This window comes from Rhinoderma darwinii, chromosome 2, assembly GCF_050947455.1.
Source record: "Rhinoderma darwinii isolate aRhiDar2 chromosome 2, aRhiDar2.hap1, whole genome shotgun sequence".
Lineage (NCBI taxonomy): Eukaryota > Metazoa > Chordata > Amphibia > Anura > Rhinodermatidae > Rhinoderma > Rhinoderma darwinii.
In genome coordinates this window covers 341,799,225-341,815,287 of record NC_134688.1, presented here as the reverse complement: position 1 = coordinate 341,815,287, position 16,063 = coordinate 341,799,225, and the positions used below count along the sequence as shown (strand labels likewise).

General features: G+C 45.3%; 1 protein-coding gene across 2 annotated transcripts in view; it reads right to left on the bottom strand.

The window, feature by feature from the left end:
• Positions 1 to 16,063, bottom strand: part of LOC142741286 (transcription factor ETV7-like) — a 135,260-nt gene that overhangs the window by 97,501 nt on the left and 21,696 nt on the right. The window contains exon 1 of one of the 2 annotated variants that reach the window (XM_075850683.1): positions 1,080 to 1,243. The exons of the other annotated variant lie outside the window; for it this stretch is intronic. The gene's annotated coding sequence lies outside the window, so the exon portion shown is untranslated. Of the gene's footprint in view, positions 1 to 1,079; positions 1,244 to 16,063 lie in introns of those variants that run through there. 2 annotated transcript variants of the gene reach the window in all.

Below are 16,063 nucleotides of genomic sequence, written 5' to 3'. Positions count from 1 at the left end.
GCCAGACAGTATTGCCAGAAAGACTCCGGCTGGGTTCACACACCCTATTTACGGACGTAATTCGGGCATTTTAGCCTCGAATTACGTCCGAAAATGCGTCTCAAAAGCGTCGACAAACATCTGCCCATTCATTTGAATGGGTTTTACGATGTTCTGTGCCGACGGTCATTTTTTTTACGCTGTCAAAAGGCGGCGCGTAAAAAAGACGCCCGCGTCAAAGAAGTGCCTGTCACTTCTTGAGACGTAATTGGACCCGTCTTCCATTGACTCCATGGAAAAACAGCTTCAATTTCGTCCGTAATGGGCGCAGCGAAAGACGCCTGCACATGCCATTATGGCTGAAATTACGGTGCTGTTTTCTCCTGAAAACAGTACCGTAATTTCTGCCGTAAAGGACGCCGCTTTGCCGCTGCTCGCCAGGAGTGTAGGGAGAGGTGAGTTGCCTGATATGTGCCCTGTAGAAACTATACTAAACTACTGCGGCTCAGAGTGTCGTAACTGTGCCGCTATCCAGCTTGAACGCGCACTTTCCCACAAGGCCATATAAATTTTTGACAGATGCAGATGATGGTAACATAAATTATATGATCAAATAATTTTAAAGCACGAACAATTACTGGTGGGGGGAATTTACATTGGTCAGAGCCGATTGTTTTTAGTAGAATATACATAACGATTATCATTAACATTCATAATAATTTTTTGTATCGTTGAAGATAATCATTAAAACTTTGACCAGCTTGAGCTATGAAGGGTTCTGGTAGGCGGACATGTTTCATACTATGAAGTGTACTTTTAGTCTTGGTAACATAATTACTTTAGATTGTGTATAAAGTGCACATACATAGTGCCTGCACGAGCATAGGGTGACTAATTTGGGGATTTTTTTTGTATTTCTTAACTACTTTCTCTTGCTTAAGTGGAATAAATTAAAATTATTCCATAACAGCTTATTTGATTTCTAGATAAAAATGTGAATCTCACATTAATACAGAAAGGAAATTAATTATATATTGTCAAAAGCATATCTCTATTAATATTACGAATATTACGAATGTAAACAGTGAAAAGTTCTGTACCTGAACTAGGAGAACGGGCTTTAAAATCAAACTTTGTAAGAATACACAGCGCTCTTCCATTCATTACAAACTTGCTGTCATCTGTTTTCTTTAGTGAATATTCTTCCTCTGCCCATCGTAACCACTGAATAATATCATCCCTGCTCCACAGAGATGGATGTATTCCTGAAATAAAATTAGAATGGTGAGTTGTCTAGAGTTACAAAAACAGAAGGGCATACAAAGGAGGGTGGGTACAATAAAAATATGTCCACTTTCCTAGTGTAGACCCTTATTCACTATACAAACACTCTCCGGCCATGCTAAATGTCCTACATGCTGTCATCTAGAGCCTAGCTTCTCAACTCCTGGTACATGTACCCCAGAGGGTACACGCCATGTCCTCTTACTGGGGTTTTAATAGCTGCAGCACAGTGTATGATCATAGCCTTGGGAGTACTTTGATGTAATATATTTAATATTTTAAGCTTTGCTTAGTAAGATTGAGAGACCACTAGAGAATGCAGAAATGCATCTGAGATCACACTTATGCTACATGGTTCTCACAGAGCTGCAGCTCTAGAAACAGAGAAGCCAAGTCTGGCAGTAAAACCACTCCCAATACTGTAACTGTGTGTCTTTACCTTTCTCTTAGGCCTCATGCACACGACCATAAAAACTGCCGTAATTACGGGCCCATAGACTTTTATTGGCCACGGGTACCTCCCCGTATGCTTAAGGGAAGGTGCCCGTGTCATTGAAAAAGATAGAACATGTCCTATTTCAGGCCGTAATTACGGCACGGGCAGCCCATAGAAGTCTATGGGGCTCCCGTAATTACGGGTGACTACGTGTGTGCACCCGTAATTATGGGAGCGTTGCTAGGCGACCTCAGTAAATGGTCACTGTCCAGGGTGCTGAAAGAGTTAAACGATCGGCAGTAACTGTTTCAGCACCCTGGACAGTGGCTACCGATCAGAATATAGATAAAGCTGTAAAAATAAAAATAAAAGAGACGTTCATACTTACCCAGAACTCCCTGCTTCTTCCTCCAGTCCGGCCTCGTGGGATGACGTTACAGTCCATGTGACCGCTGCAGCCAATCACAGGCCAATCACTGGCTGCAGCGGTCACATAGACTGCTGCGTCATCCAGGGAGGTCGGACTGGATGTCAGGAGAGGGACACGTCACCAAGACAACGGCCGGGTAAGTATGAATTTCTTTTACTTTTATTACGGAAAGGGCTGTCCCTTCTCTTTATCCTGCACTGATAGAGAGAAGGGCTGCCGATTAGTGCAGTGCAATTTTGCAGCCAAAAACGTGCCCGTAAATACGGGTGGAGTACGGGTGACACCGGACCCGTATTTACGGGCACAGGTCCGTAAATACTGGTGCAATGCGGGTCGAATACGTGTGACCAAGGACCCGTATTTACGCCAGTATTTACGGGTGGACAAAAATATGGTCGTGTGCATGAGGCCTTACTCAGGCTCTCCTGTTAGGCACAGGCTGAGATTAAGAACCTATGGCCCTCCTCCACCCCCTCTCCTCTTCTTAGACTTCTATGGGCAGAAGTTGTAGCCTGATCCCCCAGTGAAGCCGAAAATCGACGGATATTAGCAGTGGATTAAAAGTGAGAGATTGGTTTTAAGAGGCTGGACGAAGAGAAAAGTTGGTGTAGGTGGAGAAAGAGGCATTTTGCTATAAAAGATATCTAAGGCTATGTTCACATCTGCATTGTGACATTCTGTAATGCCAGAAGCAATGTTTCCGTTGCAAAACGGAAACCGCCAGCGGCCGACAGAACCCATTGACTTTAATGGGTTCCGCCGGCTTTCCGTCAGTGTGTCTGTGGTTTTACCAGAGACAATAGCGCAGCATGCTGATCTCCGGTGATCTCAGCCGGATCTACGACGGAGACCCCTAACAAAGCCTCCGACGCAGATGTGAACGAGGCCTTACAAAACGTATCATCACTTGTACTTGATTTATGGAAAATTTGGTGAAACAAGATGGACTCTAAGTAATGGAAAACATACTAAATAAGTTTCATCCCACGAGACTGCTGCAGCCTGTAATTAGCTGCAGTGGTGGTCACATGGGTTGAAGCGTCATCCCAGGAGGCCGACCCTCTGACGTCATCCAGGCCGGCCTCCTGTGATGACGTTTCATCCATGTGTCCGCTGCTACAGCCTGTGATTGGCTGCAGCAGCGGTCATATAGGATAAAGCGTCATCCCAGGAGAAAATACGGAGCGATTATGCAAAAACAATTGACATGCTCTGGAATAAAATTCTGCACCGCAGGTCCATTTCTGAGCGTTTTTTCCGCTCATTATTTGTTAAATCTCATCCACTTTGCTGCTACTGTATTCTGCTGCGTTTTTTCATTCCTCAATTCTGGACGAGAAAAAAGCAGCAATTCCGCTACGTTCGGACAAGCCCTTAGGCTGAGTTCACATGCAGTGGAAAAATTCACCCTCATATCCTGCCACAAATCCGCAGCTGAAATCACAGTGATTTTGCAGCAAAACTTTCACTTCTTAAATGGATTGTACAGTGGAATTCACCTGATACATTAAATGGACGATATCTGCGGTCATAATCCATAACGTAGGAATGTCGTGGATTTGAAAATCAACAGCATACTTGTTTTTCAGTGTTGATTTTTTTTCCAGTACATGTAAATGAGGTTTTGAACCCCTTCCCGACATCTGCCATATATATACTGTGGAGGCCGAGAGGGAAAGTATAGAGCGGGCTCACGAGCCCGCAAATAACTTGCGTGTGTCAGCTGTATGAAACAGCCGACACTTCACTGCAACAAGAAGGATCCTGCTTCCCCCCGTGATGCGATTGCAGGGTGTCAATGGTTGTCATGGCAGCCTGTTGGCCTAATGAAGGTCCCCAGGTCTGCCACCTTTGTGATCCTATTAAACCCTGCCTCAGGCGATATACTGAGATATACAATAGTATGGAAGTTTATCATTCAAGCGATACAACGATCGCTGGTTGAAGTCCCCTAGAGGGACTAATAATAAAAGTTAAATACATTTTTCCATATATTAATTATATTAAAAATATTAACAGTTCAAAGAAAAAAAACTTTTTCCCTTTTCCCCCAAAACATTGTAGAAAAAAATAAAATCCCATCTACACAAATTGTACAGTAAATTGAAGCGGATGCAGAGGCGTAGCTATAGGGGTCACAGCAGTCGCACTTGCGACCGGTCCCCTAAACCAGGGGGGCCCATAGTGCGCTAATGCTAATTCTATATGTGCCGTGACGCCGGAACTTCCTGGTTACTGGCAGGGCTCCTTTAGACGTGTACCATGTGACCATGACGTCACGTGAGGGGCGTTCCAACCAGTGTAGAAGAGCCGGTGTGGAAGAGCACGGAAGACTGCAGGTGAGCTGCAGAGGGGGCCGTAATGTATGTGTGTTTTATTGTGCTGTCTGTGTTTGCGGTGGAGAGAGGAGAGGGTGGGGCTTTAAATTACAGGGCCCCCCTCTCCCCACCGCAAACTGCATGATACAAAACATTGCAACCGGGGGGTTGTGACCTACTCACCGAGGTCCCAGTTCCAACTGTATATGCGTCCTCAGATACAGTTAAATTTAATGAGAAAGCAAGGAGTTGACGGCTCCTTGCTCCAGCATTAACTGTGCCGTGAGCCACTTGCGGCTCAGCGCAGACAGGCACGATTTAGTGATGTCATCGTGCCTGTATGGGCCGAGTCACTCATGGGGCAGCTATGGGGGCATTATAATGTGTGGGGGGCAGCTATGGGGGGCATTATACTGTATTGGGCAGTTATGAGGGGCATTATACTGTATGGCGGCATTATACTGTATGGGGGAAACTATGGGGAGCATAAATAATGTGTGGGGTCTGCAATCGGGGTATTATACTGTGTGGAGCAGCTATGAGGGCATTATACTGTGTTGGGCAGTTATGAGGGAAATTATACTTTATGGGGTCTGCAATGGGGGCATTATACTACGTAGGCAGTTATGGGGGCATTATACTGTATGGAGGCAACTATCGGGGGCATTATATTGTATGGGGGCAACTATGGGAAGCCTTATACTGTGGGGGGCAGCTATCGGGGCTTTATACTGTGTGTGGGGCAGCTATGGGGGGCATTATACTGTATGAGGGCAGCTATGGGGGTATTATACTGTATGGGGGTAGCTATGGGGGTATTATACTGTATGGGGGCAGCTACAGGGAGCATTATACTGTATGGGGGCAGCTATGGGGAGCATTATACTGTGTGGGCCGGCTATGGGGGGCATTATATTGTGTGGGTATCGATGGGGGCTGTTGGGCAAGGCAGCTGGGCATAAGTGAATGCAGAGGTCTTGGGGTGTTGGGTAGGGTAAGGGGGCCCAAGCTGACTGTAACGTCTATGGCTGCAGACCATTTTCCTGAGAACATCAATGCTCCTGCCCTCGTGAAGAAGTTTCTCTCCGTCTCTGGCCCCAAGAAGAGGGGGCGTAAGAGGGGGGATACTGTAAGATCTATGGCCGCGGACCGTCATCCTGACAACCTCTGACGGCCGCGGCAATGGACGAGCGAGTTCCCGGCAGCAACTCCCTCCTGGGAGACGCCGGCTATTCATTCCCAACTTCTCCTCACTGACAGCTCCAATCCCTACCCTCACCAAAAAGGGCATGAATGCCAAGGTGTGGACTCCAAAAGCAGAGACCGCATTCAAGAGCTTAAAGAAGGCCTTCACGTCAGCATCAATCCTTCATCGTCCTGATGAGACCTAATTGCCACGTCAGTTCTGGTGGCCCACGCTGCCCAAAGACGTCCCAGATTTTGTCTCTTCCTGCACGGCATGTGCAGCAAATAAAGTTGCCCACTCCAGACCAGCTGGTCTGCTCCAGCCACTTCCTGTGCCCGATGCCCCCTGGCAACATATTGCAATGGACTTTGTCACAGATCTGCCTCTCTCTGCTGGATGTAGTGTGGTCTGGGTGGTGGTGGATCGATTCTCCAAAATGGCTCAATTTGTTCCACTGACTGGTCTGCCTTCTGCTTCCCGACTGGCCGGCCTCTTCTTCCAACACATCTTCCGTCTGCACGGCATGCCTCTGCATATTGTCTCGGATCGAGAGGTTCAGTTCAACTCAAAGTTCTGGAGAGCACTCTGCGGTCTCCTCGGTGTATAGTTGGACTTCTCCTCGGCCTACCATCCCCAGTCCAATGGTCAAGTCGAGAGGGTTAATCAGATTATGGAGAACTATCTACGGCACTTTATCTCCAGGCAGCATGATGACTGGGTGCAGCTACTTCCTTGGGCTGAGTTCTCTTAATAAAAACCATACTAGTGTGTCCACCACCTCCAGCCCATTCTTCATTGTCTATGGCCAACACCCACGAATACCTCTTCCTGTTTCCACTATGTCCCAGGTGCCTGCAGCTGACTCTACTTTCAGGGACCCTCTGCAGATATGGCATCAGACCCGATCTTCTATTCTGCTGGCGGTCGACCGCATGAAGAGAAAGGCAGACACTAGAAGATGAGAACCTCCCCAGTTTCTTCCAGGTACCAAGGTCTGGCTGTCTTCCAAGAATATCCGACTAAAAGGGTGCCATCTTGCAAGTTTGCTCCCAGGTTCCTCGGACCCCTCGAGATTCTGCTGCAAATAAATCCTGTCTCTTACAAGCTTCGTCTGCCTCCCACCCTCAAGATCCCAAACTCCTTCCACATCTCCTTGCTGAAGCCTGTGGTCCTGAACCGCTACTACAGGACTCCTAGTTCCGCAGTGGCTCTTGGCAACTCGTCAGGGACATTCGCGGTGAGGGAGATCTTGGACACCAAGAGAGTAGGAGGAGGAAGAACGTTTTATTTGGTGGATTGGAGAGGATTTGATCCAGAGGAGAGGTCCTGGGAGCCAGAGGAGAACATCAATGCTCCTGCTCCCTGAAGAAGTTTCTCTCCCGCTCTGGCCCCAAGAAGAGGGGGCGTAAGAGGAGGCGTAAGAGGGGGGATACTGTAACATCTATGGCTGCGGACCATCATCCTGACTCACCCTCTGATGTCCGCGGTCATGGACGAGCGAGTAGTCCGGACACTGTCTCCCGAAGGGCGCGCACGCCCGCGCGTTCACGGCCTTAAAGGGCCAGTACGCGCACAGTTGCAGAATACTGCAATTAGCCCAGAATGCTTTGGGACTATAAAAGGGGCTCTGCCCTCTAGACCCTTGCCTGAGCATTGTTGTGTTACCTTAACCCCTTCCTGACATCCGCCGTATATATACTGTGCACGCCTGGTGGGGCTATATGGAGCGGGCTCACGGGCTTAGACCACTCCATAGAGCGAGTGTGTCGGCTGTGTGTTACAGCCGACACTTGCGGGTAACGAGCGGGATCCCGTTCAAGCGTGATCGCACTTGTTTAACCAGTTAAATGCCATGTTCAATAGCGAATGTGGAATTTAAATTACTAAAAAACAGTGGGGTGACCCCCTGTAACGTCCCTACGCCCCCCCCGTTGGTTGGCACGGCACGGCTGCCTGGGAGTCTGACGAAGTCGCCCCGGGTCCGCGATCTTTGTACTCTTATAAGGGCTTCATAGGAGACTGTCAGAATCGCTAAATACTGCAATACATTAGTATTGCAGTATATCGTGCAAGTGATCTAACGATCGCTGGTTAAAGTCCCCTAGGGGGACAAGTAAAAAAAGTAAGAAACAGTCAAATAACGTTTTTTTTAACAAATACAAAAAAAGAAATAAATTAAAAGCTCAAAAAAAAAACCCTTTTCCAATTTTCCCTTGAAGCAAAATGTAAAAAAAATAAAAAGTTAACATAACTGGTATCGACGCGTCTGTAAAAGTCTGAACTATTACAATATATCATTATTTAGTCCGCATGGTGAACCGCGTAAAAAAAATAAAAATTTAAAACCTCATATATGCTGTTTTTTGGTCACTTCTTCTCCCACAAAAAATTACATAAAAAGTGATTAAAAATTCTCACGTACCTAAACTGCAGCTCGCCCCGCAAAAAATAAGCCCTCACACGGGTAAATCGACAGAAAAATAAAAAACTTTATGGCTCTCAGAATGTGGCGAGAAAACTAAAATTTTATTTTTAACAATCAGTTTTTTCCTTGTAAAAGTAGTAAAACATAAAGAAAACTATATATATTTGGTATCACTGTAATTGTATTGACCCGCAGAATAAAGTTAACATGCCATTTTTTCCGTACGGTAAACGCCGTAAAAATAAAACCACCCAAAAGGTTGAGGAACCGCTATATTTTTCCTATTCCACCCCACAAATATTTTTTTTCTCATTTCCCACTACATTATATGGTAAAAAAAATGATGCTGTGAAAATCTACAACTCGTCCTGCAAAAAAGAAGCCCTTATACGGCAATATTGATGAAAAAATAAAACAGTTATGGCTTTTGGAAGGTCGGGAGGAAAAAACAAAAGTGAAAATCCGAAAAATGGCTGCGGAGGGAAGGGGTTAAGTTTGTCCTTGAAAATGGTCTCCTAGTGTTTTCCAGTTCCCAGTGTTACCCGTTCCTGCTGCCTGTACCCTGTGTCCTGTGCTATGGTGCCTTCAAGAGTTGGAGTCTCTATTGTGTCGCACCCCGCCGGGTGTGTGTCTACTGTCGGAACTTCATCTTAGCCTGACTCCACCGCTACTGTCTACATTGCCTCAGGTACCCTTTCTGAACTATAGACATTGCATTATGGGTCCCACACCCTGAGCCGTGACACTGAATTCTTGCACCAGGGCCCATGAACCTTTAGCTACGCCGCTGGGCGGATACACATCAAATCTGCAGCGTATGAACATACCCTTATGCCTCAACTTCCTTCATCAACCGAGTATACTAGATAACAATAATGTCAGTGATGTTTTTGTCTAGGTTTTTGCTTTATTTTGCATTAACATGTGTTTTTTCGGGGGAAAAATTATAAACAAATTTTCTTGTAATTTTAATCAAAGAACGCCAAAAATACCATAGAAATTTTGATCGGTGGGTGTCCAAACACTAAGACCCCCACGATCGCTAAAATTAAGTGACAGAAGCACTCAGGTGGGTGCTCTGCCGCTTTGTTTTTAAAAGGCTTTCCTCGGAAAGCTGAGCCAGTATTGCACAAACTCATAGACTTTCTATTGAGCCTGTACACCACTCCGAGGAAAGCCGAGAAAAGACAATCAGAGACGAATTGGCACAGCACTTACCCGAGTGTTTCTGCCACTTCGTTTTAGCAATCTGTGAGTCATAGTGCTCAGACCCCCACCGATCAAAACTTCTGACAAGTCTAAAAGTTTAGTTACTGTTTAAGTTAGTTTTGGTGTTCTTTGATTAAAATTACAGGAAAATATGTTTAGTATTTTTGCCCAAAAAACACATGCAAAAAAAATAATGAAGCAAAAACCATGACAAATACATCGGCTAATTGAATCGTTTCTGCAGCACAAAATATTATCGTTGTCAGCAGCACAACTTCATAGTAACTTTTTGTCAATCATTGTCCATTATTGTGATATGTGTGGCACAAACCAACACTTCCCATTACCCCAAGAACATGGTGATGGCCGCATCAAGCTGTGGGGATGCTGTTCATTGGCTGGGACTGGAAAACTGGTCAGGATTGAAGTAAAGATGGATGGCAGTAAATACAGGTAAATTCTTAGGGAAAACCTGTTTGTCTGCCAGAGATTTGAGATTGGGACGAGGTTCACCTTCCAGTAGGACAAGGACCATAAACATACTGATAAAGTACACTGGAGTGGTTTAAGGGTAAACATTTAAATGTCTTAGGCCCCATTCACACGACAGTGTTTCCCGGCCGTGTGTCGGCCGTTGAAAAAACGTCTGTCACACTCCTACAGTAGGAACATTAGACCCCAAATGGGGCTATTCACACGACCGATTTTTTGACGGGCTGGGAAAGTCTATGGGGCCGGATAATACACGGCCATCACTGGAATGTGTTCCGAGTGACGGCCGTGTCTTACGTCGCTCGCTCTCTCCTCCTCCTCCTCCTCACAGTGCGAAGCACATGTGAGGAGGAGGAGGGTATTTTTTTGCTCCCTGTAGGAGCGGAATCCCCAATCCCACGGCCACAGCTTCGGCAACGCTCCAGGAGAAGTCCCTGACTTCACTGTCCATATATGGACATAGTGACGTCAGGGACTTCTGAAGTGGAATCCCCGGAGCTGTGGCCAGTGTTTCCGCTCCAGGAGAAGTCCCTGACTTCACTGTCCATATATGGACACAGTGACATCAGGGACATCTGAAACGGAATCCCCGCCGCTGTGGCCGTTGTTTCCGCTCCAGGAGAACTCCCTGACTTCACCGTCCATATATGGACACAGTGACGTTAGGGACTTCTGAAGCGGAATCCCCGGCGCTGTGGCAGGTGTTTCCACTACAGGAGAAGTCCCTGACTTCTGTCCATATATGGACACAGTGACGTCAGGGACCTCTGAAGCGGGATCCCCGGCGCTGTGGCCAGTGTTTCCACTCCAGGAGAAGTCCCTGACTTCACTGTCCATATATGGACACAGTGACGTCAGGGACTTCTGAAGCGGAATCCCCGGCGCTTTGGCCGGTGTTTCCGCTCCAGGAGATGTCCCTGACTTTACTGTCCATATATGGACACAGTGACGTCAGGGACTTATGAAGCAAGATTCCCGGCGCTGTGGCCGGCGTTTCCGCTACAGGAGAAGTCCCTGACTTTACTGTCCATATATGGACATTGAAGTCATGGACTTCTCCTGGAACGGTGGCTCTATCTACAGAAAGGTAGGGGGTGCCATTACCAGCCAGGGGGCTGTGTGGCATTACCTACCAGGGGGCTGTGTGGCATTACCTGCAGAGGGCTGTGTGGCATTACCTACAGGGGGCTGTGTGGCATTACCTACCAGGGGGCTGTGTGGCATTACCTGCAGAGGACTGTGGGGCATTACCTACAGGGGACTGTGCGGCATTACCTACAGGGGGCTGTGTGGCATTACCTACAGGGGGCTGTGTGGCACTACCTAGAGGGGCTGTGTGGCATTACCTACAGGGGGCTGTGTGGCATTACCTACAAGGGGCTGTGTGGCATTACCTACAGGGGCAGGGGGGCATTACCGACAGAGGGCAGTGTGTGGTATTATCTACAGAGGGAATTGTGTGGCAAAATATTTACACATGAAATTCATTCGTTTTTAAAACAGACAGGGAAAAAAGTGGATGCAAAACGGGTCAAAATCTGCTGTTAAAAACAGAAACACGGCCTGGAACAAAAACAAAACGGATGAAAAACGGCTGAGAAAAACGGACCAAAACGGCCGTTTTTATCACCCGACACTCGGACCCTGTCGCGTGAATAGAGCCTTAGAATGGCCTAGTGAAAGCCCAGACCTCAATCCTATTGTGAATGTGTGGCTGAAGTAGTTGGTGAAATTTTGCCTAGAAGAATGGGCAAAAGTCCCGGTGTCTAGACGTGCTAAGCTAATAGAGACATAATCCAAGTGACTTGCATCTGTATTTGCAGCAAAATGTGGCTCCACTAAGTGTTGACTTTCATTGGATGAATACTTATGCACTTAAAAGTTCTCTATTTTTTGTCTTAATTATTGTGTCACAGTAAAAAATATTTTGCACAGTGGTAGGCATGTTGTGTAAGCCAAATGTTAAAAACCCCCCAGAAATCCCTTTTAACCGGTTAAGGACTAGGCTGTTTTACAGCTAAATGACCAGAGCAAATTTCACAATTTTGCTATGCGCTTCTTTAGATGACTATAACTCAGCAGGTGAATAAAGTTCATCTTTGAATTTGACACTCTTTTTAAAGGACAGATAGGGCTTTGTTTTAGTGGCATTTGTCAGTATATATCATTTTTTTTTTTTTCTCTAAAGTGGGCAAAATTGGAAAAAAATGCAAGAATTTAACAATTGCGTCGGTTTATGCTAGCATTTTTCACACACGGTATAGACCACGGCCAAAATTAATCTCCTTTCACGTTCTTCCACTTCTCCCGTGCATGGGGATACCAAATATGTGTGCCTTATTCGCTGTGCGGGCATGTGCCAGGGCTTGGCATAAAAGGAGGCTTTTTGGCCTTTTCGGTCCAGGAATTTTGCATTTGATTTTATAGCCGTATACTGTTTTCTGGGGGGCCTAATGCTGCTGAAACATTAGAAACACCCCATAAATGACTTCATTCACACAATTAGACCCCACAAGGTTTCCTTCAAGGGGTTTATCATATTTTTAGCAAGTCCAGTTTTCTTCTGAAAGTTTCTTGAATAAGATGGAACAAAATAAAATCAGCACTTTTTTAGCAAATGCGTCAGTTTAGGCTAGTATTTTTCACACACGGTATAGACCACGGCCAAAATTCATCTCCTTTCACGTTCTTCCACTTCTCCCGTGCATGGGGATACCAAATATGTGTGCCTTATTCGCTGTGCGGGCATGTGCCAGGGCTTGGCATAAAAGGAGGCTTTTTGGCCTTTTCGGTCCAGGAATTTTGCATTTGATTTTAGAGCCGCATACTGTTTTCTGGGGGGCCTAATGCTGCTGAAACATTAGAAACACCCCATAAATTACTTCATTCACACAAGTAGACCCCACAAGTTTCCTTCAAGGGGTTTATCATATTTTTAGCAAGTCCAGTTTTCTTCTGAAAGTTTCTTGAATAAGATGGAACAAAATAAAATCAGCACTTTTTTAGCAAATGCGTCAGTTTAGGCTAGTATTTTTCACACACGGTATAGACCACGGCCAAAATTCATCTCCTTTCACGTTCTTCCACTTCTCCCGTGCATGGGGATACCAAATATGTGTGCCTTATTCGCTGTGCGGGCATGTGCCAGGGCTTGGCATAAAAGGAGGCTTTTTGGCCTTTTCGGTCCAGGAATTTTGCATTTGATTTTAGAGCCGCATACTGTTTTCTGGGGGGCCTAATGCTGCTGAAACATTAGAAACACCCCATAAATGACTTCATTCACACAAGTAGACCACACAAGGTTTCCTTCAAGGGGTTTATCATATTTTTAGCAAGTCCAGTTTTCTTCTGAAAGTTTCTTGAATAAGATGGAACAAAATAAAATCAGCACTTTTTTAGCAAATGCGTCAGTTTAGGCTAGTATTTTTCACACACGGTATAGACCACGGCCAAAATTCATCTCCTTTCACGTTCTTCCACTTCTCCCGTGCATGGGGATACCAAATATGTGTGCCTTATTCGCTGTGCGGGCATGTGCCAGGGCTTGGCATAAAAGGAGGCTTTTTGGCCTTTTCGGTCCAGGAATTTTGCATTTGATTTTATAGCCGTATACTGTTTTCTGGGGGGCGTAATGCTGCTGAAACATTAGAAACACCCCATAAATGACTTCATTCACACAAGTAGACCCCACAAGGTTTCCTTCAAGGGGTTTATCATATTTTTAGCAAGTCCAGTTTTCTTCTGAAAGTTTCTTGAATAAGATGGAACAAAATAAAATCAGCACTTTTTTAGCAAATGCGTCAGTTTAGGCTAGTATTTTTCACACACGGTATAGACCACGGCCAAAATTCATCTCCTTTCACGTTCTTCCACTTCTCCCGTGCATGGGGATACCAAATATGTGTGCCTTATTCGCTGTGCGGGCATGTGCCAGGGCTTGGCATAAAAGGAGGCTTTTTGGCCTTTTCGGTCCAGGAATTTTGCATTTGATTTTATAGCCGTATACTGTTTTCTGGGGGGCCTAATGCTGCTGAAACATTAGAAACACCCCATAAATGACTTCATTCACACAATTAGACCCCACAAGGTTTCCTTCAAGGGGTTTATCATATTTTTAGCAAGTCCAGTTTTCTTCTGAAAGTTTCTTGAATAAGATGGAACAAAATAAAATCAGCACTTTTTTAGCAAATGCGTCAGTTTAGGCTAGTATTTTTCACACACGGTATAGACCACGGCCAAAATTCATCTCCTTTCACGTTCTTCCACTTCTCCCGTGCATGGGGATACCAAATATGTGTGCCTTATTCGCTGTGCGGGCATGTGCCAGGGCTTGGCATAAAAGGAGGCTTTTTGGCCTTTTCGGTCCAGGAATTTTGCATTTGATTTTAGAGCCGCATACTGTTTTCTGGGGGGCCTAATGCTGCTGAAACATTAGAAACATCCCATAAATGACTTCATTCACACAAGTAGACCCCACAAGGTTTCCTTCAAGGGGTTTATCATATTTTTAGCAAGTCCAGTTTTCTTCTGAAAGTTTCTTGAATAAGATGGAACAAAATAAAATCAGCACTTTTTTAGCAAATGTGTCAGTTTAGGCTAGTATTTTTCACACACGGTATAGACCACGGCCAAAATTCATCTCCTTTCACGTTCTTCCACTTCTCCCGTGCATGGGGATACCAAATATGTGTGCCTTATTCACTGTGCGGGCATGTGCCAGGGCTTGGCATAAAAGGAGTCTTTTTGGTCCAGGAATTCTGCATTTGATTTTATAGCAGCATACTGTTTTCTGGGGGGCCTAATGCTGCTGAAACATTAGAAACACCCCATAAATGACTTCATTCACACAAGTAGACCCCACAAGGTTTCCTTCAAGGGGTTTATCATATTTTTAGACAGTCCAGTTTTCTTCTGAAAGTTTCTTGAATAAGATGGATCAAAATAAAATTAGCAATTTTTTAGCAAATGCGTCAGTTTATACCAGCATTTTTCACACACGGTATAGACCACGGTCAAAATTAATCTCCGTTCACATTCTGCCACTTCTCCCGTGCACGGGGATACCAAATATGTGGCCTTATTTATCACATAGAGATGTAGGAGGGCGGAGGATAGAAGAAGATTATTTCACAAATCGCTTTTTTTCAAAGCTGGTTTTACAAAACTCAACAGAGTTTCTATAACACTTCCAAAATATCTGCTCTTGAAGCAGAAATCTCAAAATATTCAGCTAGGGGTATAATGGGAATTTATTTTTTGGGGTTTTCTAAAATAAGAAATTGCAGGTTAATGCAAATGGAGCTCTCCAGCAGATGAACTTTAGAAAACATCAAACATGACATCCACCCCCCACCCATTCCCTCCCTCACCCTTGGAGTAAAATCAGGGGAAAAATAAAAACGTAATGTAGGGCAAATATATTTTCAACAAATTAACTAAAATCTAATAATTCAGAACAGTGTGGTATTTTTTAAAACATGGCTCAATGCACAGGCCTGGTTGTGAGGGACATGAGGGACAGAAATATCGGGAATCTTTGCGGTGCCCGTCTTTTCTGCAGACGCGGCACTTTTTCTGGGGGTTGCTTCTGGTTGCTGTTGGGGGAATCCGACTGATGAAGTGTCTTTCAGTCAGTCGCGTGACATCCTCAGACTGGGGGCATTCTCGGGTGTCCTGAACATCAAAAATGAGGCCTTCAATAATTTTTTCCTGGAAATCCAGGTATGTGTCTCTGCCTCTGTTTTTTTATAGAGCACAAATGAGTTGTGGATGGCCACCTGTAACAAATAAATGGCCACCTTTTTGTACCAGGTTTTAGTTTTGCGTTTTACTAAATAGGGCTGTAAAACCTGGTCGCTTAAATCCACTCCCCCCATGTACTTGTTATATTCGGACACGCTAACTGGTTTGTGCTTGTCCGATGTTGCCCCTCTTTCCCTCACTGCCACTGTTCCTGCGGTATGAATCGTGCTTAGCACATACACATCTTTGCGATCCCTGAACTTGACCGCCAGCAATTCTTCAGATGCATAAGCACAGGAGTCCCCCTTTACCATGCGCTTCCCCACTAATTGCTGTGGAAAACCAATTCGGTTTTTGCGCATGGTACCACATGCCCCAGTCCTTGCAGCATGCAAATGCCTAAACAGGGGCACACTCGAATAAAAATTATCACAGTACAGGTGGTACCCCTTGTGAAGCAGAGGCTGCATTATCTCCCACACAATCTTACTGCTGGTGGAAAGATCAGGGGGGCATCCAGGAACATTTATTGTGCGGTCCCGCCCTTCATAAATCCTGAAGG